Source organism: Apium graveolens, chromosome 6 (assembly GCF_009905375.1).
Source record: "Apium graveolens cultivar Ventura chromosome 6, ASM990537v1, whole genome shotgun sequence".
Classification (NCBI taxonomy): Eukaryota; Viridiplantae; Streptophyta; class Magnoliopsida; order Apiales; family Apiaceae; genus Apium; species Apium graveolens.
In genome coordinates, this window is record NC_133652.1 from 118,823,480 (window position 1) to 118,827,877 (window position 4,398).

Sequence of the window (4,398 nt, forward strand, 5' to 3'; positions counted from 1 at the left end):
AACGTATTATTTTATGAATTGTGTTATACAAAGATCATTATTTTATTCAAAATCTTGAACATCATACATGTACTGCATGTAGAACATTACAAAATATTTTTTTCTACGAAACATGTTTAGTTTTCTGAACATTTATTCAAATTGCAGAAGATACACATTATACTTATTAAACTTATATGATCTTCAATAATTTTAATGAATTAGTGATATTCATAAAATATAATTCACAAAATAATATATTTGGTAGTGTTTTTATTGCAGAACATAGGTGGACTCCGAGGTCTCGGATAAAAAATGTGGTCTGCATAGAAATTTTCTCTAGGTATATATTATTACTTTATATCTTTTAAAATTTTGTCTTTAATATTTTTATTAATGTATTATAATTATTATATTCAAATTTTAAATTTTTAACTTCAAACTTTAATCCTCAAATGTCTAAATTTTTTAATTTCAAAATTTTTGAATAAATATTAATTTTATTTTATCATGTTTTAATCGTATGCTTTTATTTTAGTCCAAGACCATTATACTGACCAAACTAAATTAATCTAAATATTTCTAGTTTTGTTTTTTTAATCCGGACCAATAGTATAACTTCATTTTCGTCGAGATAAATAGTGTATTGATATGGGCCTGAAACTAGCCTATAAGCATAATTAATGTTGAATTAATTAAACCCGATATTAAGCCCAATTAATGAGGCCCAAAGCATAGATTATTTAATTTTGTAAATAATAATTAAGGTAAAATAACAGCTCATTAAGTACATCCCATAAATGATAGAATTCTTCATTGAGTAGCCTCCAAGGCACCCAAACCAAATAAGGAATCTGCTTCCTACTTATTAGGAATCCAAAGTCTACTCTAAAACGGAGACTTATTCATCAAGTCTCCTAATCCTATTCCAATTCAAGAACATCCAATATCTATATAAAGGGTCTCACCCCTCCATTCAGAACTACCTTTTGGATTGATTCTCTAAATACACAGAGATAAGTAGGCATCTTGTGAAGACAGTTTTAAGCCACAAAAATACAAGTGTAGCCATTAAAGGCCTTGAGCTTACGAACCCTATAATTAAATACGCATAATAAATATAACCTAGTTTTTTTATCCATAACATTTGGCACCGTCTGTGGGAAGAAGACAACAACCATGGAAAAGATATAGAGCATTCAAGATTTACCATGTTCCACCCTCAACACTCAAGAGGACGAACTTTCAGAACGGAGGTCCATGTGACCCAACCATCATCTTAAGGGACGAATCCCCCACCTAATAAAATGCAAGGAGTGGAATCTCAATTGCAGATGGTGCATGCTCCCATTAACGGCCCGCACACCTGGATTTCAGATATCTATGGTTGTGATTCCAGCCACCACTGACCCACTTTATGAGATGCAAATATATCCGAAAGTTTGGAGAAGCAGGCTCGATAATCATCGCACGTAGGGAATGATTCCCTATATTTATGAGGGTGAGCCCTGGTCATGAAAGAAGTCACAATTTTTCTAGCTCATGTACTGAGAATAGTAGTTGTTCACCTAATGAGGGGATCACATCATGAAGGAGACCATCAATAGAAGGAGATGGTCAAGTAAAGAACCCCGTTGTCAAAAGGCATTTTTGCCCTGAAGATGTGAAGGGATGCCCAAACCATAAAAGAAAGGATTCGTGCTCATGAAGCACTCATCCGGAAGCTCCAATAAGATTTGAGATCACGAAGCGATTAAAATCCACCATCCACGGCTCAAGTTGTCAGTTCTCCTAATGAAGAACTAAATCTCTCAACTACCATTGTTGAAAAGTAGTCCACATATACCTCTGTTCAAGGGTCGAACTCCCTAAGAACAAGAACTTGATGGACGGGATCCCGTGAGTGGGACGTGAGTTCTCCACTATAAAGAGGTTAATATATTTATATTTGAGGATTTAACCTCCCCGTGTGGAAGGAGAGAAATCCATGTTGTACAGAACAAACAACTGCTAAGAACGAATCCCCTAATTCTTGATCCCCTCGAAGGGACGAATTTCCAATTCCAACCGCTGCAAGCACCGCTTAATTCTCGACTCGCGAGGCATGAGTTTCTACTATTGTGATCCTAAAAACCACTGATTCTCCATATGGGATGCTAGTATACATGGGTGGATGCCCCAATACATTCGTGGCATGGCCCCTGTCCCCGAAGATCAAGAATTCTCCGCACCTTACTTTGATAGAGATTACGGTTCATCGGATGAGGAGACTGCCCCAATGATGAGGTGTGCTAGCAAGGAGGCTTAATCAAGGGGCTATCAATAGCCCTATAGTACACAAGAGACGATTCCCCTATATATACAAGAAATGATCAAGGCTCATGAAGTCGAAATACAAAGGTTGAAGCATGACATGGAGATACACCAGAGGCCAAAACCCCAACAGATATCGAAACCAGGGGATTTTTCTTCTATCATAGACTTGGAAGGTCCAACACCAAGACAAAGAATCACGACCCTAAGGGTCGATCCAATTGAATTGATGTTCCTAGGAGATCTCGATGATCCAAACCCCCCATTTACTGAGGATATCATGAACACCCGCATCCTAAGGAAGTTCAAGATGTCAACCATCAAGGAAAATGATGGTACAGGAGACCCCAAAAATCATGTCAGGATGTTCTCCAGTGCCCTATTGATGTAGCCTATGAACGACGCTATTAAGTGTCATTCCTTCCCCAAACTGTATCCGACATGGCCCCAAGGTAGTACAACCGTTTACCCCCAACTCTATTGGATCCTTCAAAGGTCTTATTTAAGCTTTTGTCAATAAATTCATTAATGAGTGCACGAGAAGAGTTCAGCTTCTCTTATAAATCTCAAACCATGGATAAAGAAATTCTTGGAATAATATATAAACCGATTCAAGAAAAAGACCTTGAAGGTCCCGCATATAGGTAATGAAGTAGATATGATAGTCCTGCAATAAGAAACTAAGAATGGGCTCTTTAGGATGTCATTGGCTAAGTGTTCACCTGAAAGCATGCTACAACTCCATGAGAGAGATGGAAAGTATATCAAGGTGGAGGAAAGCATAAAAAAGACAGTTATAAGTAATAAGCCCACGGACAACAAGAAGTAAAAAATGGACCAAGAGTACGATGCCAGGGAAAAATATCCTTGATATGGAAATGACTTTGATTTAACTCCCAAGAAGAATCAAGGGCCAAGATTCAATGAGTACGCAAGGTTAAACGCTCCAGGGAGTCAATCCTGTAGAAATCGAGAAGGATAAGGAATTTAGATGTCCGAAGCCATCAAGGAGAGACCCCAAAAAAAGAGACAAGGGCCAACATTATAGTTTCCACAGAGATATTGGTCATGATACCGATGATTGCAGACAACTCAAGGACGAATCGAGTATCTAATCCAAAGAGGAAAGTTTAGACGATTCACCAAGGGTGAAGGTGAAAGAGACCAGAAAAGAGATTTCGATCGAAGAAATAATGATAAAAGATGTAACAACCGAGGTCATAACCTATAGCCCCGAGGGCCAGTAATCAATATAATCTCAGAATGGCCAATGACCGCTCGAACAACAAAGAACTCTATAAAGGACTACGCTAGAGAGGTGACGAGTATAATCGGAGACGCACCTAAGCGTGCTAAGACTGAGATGACACTTGAATTCCCGACCTTGATGGTCTTAAGTTCTCTAAAGATAATGACTCCCAACTGACCCCTTTGGACGCACCCATTTATGGATTCAATGGAGTGGAGTGCCAAGTAGAAGGAGAGACTCAACTTCCCGTGACTATTGGGAAAGAGCCAAGAGAGGCCACAAAGATGCTGAACTTTCAGGTTATCGAGACAACCACTACCTACACATGGGAAGGACATGGATTCATTTGTTTAAGTCTGTGCCCTCAACCTACCACATGGTACTGAAGTTCCCAACTAGGAATGGTGTTGGAGAGGCAAAAGGAGATCAGAAAATGGCCCGCAGTTGCTATGTTGCAGCACTTAGGCCCGGTGGAACTGGGGGGAAGGTCCCTCCATAGAGGACATGGATGTCTGTGAAAATGATGAGGGAAGCCAGCAGAGGACTTGGTCGCAATTCCCCTAGACCCCTTAGACCCGGAGAAGGTCATGTATATTGAAGCATTTCTGGACAAGCGCTTGAAGGGCCAATTGACAACTTTCCTATAAAAGAACAGTGATGTGTTTTCTTGGACAGCTGCTGATATGCCTGGGATTGATCTGAACCTTATAACTCATAGGTTGAATGTTGGCCCGACTCGAAAGGTTGTGAAGCAGAAGAAGAGAAATTATGCCCCTGATAGGCTGGAAGCCATTATACAGGAGGTCGAGAAGCTCTTAAAAGCTGGATTCATTGAGGAAATGCAATTCCCTGAGTGG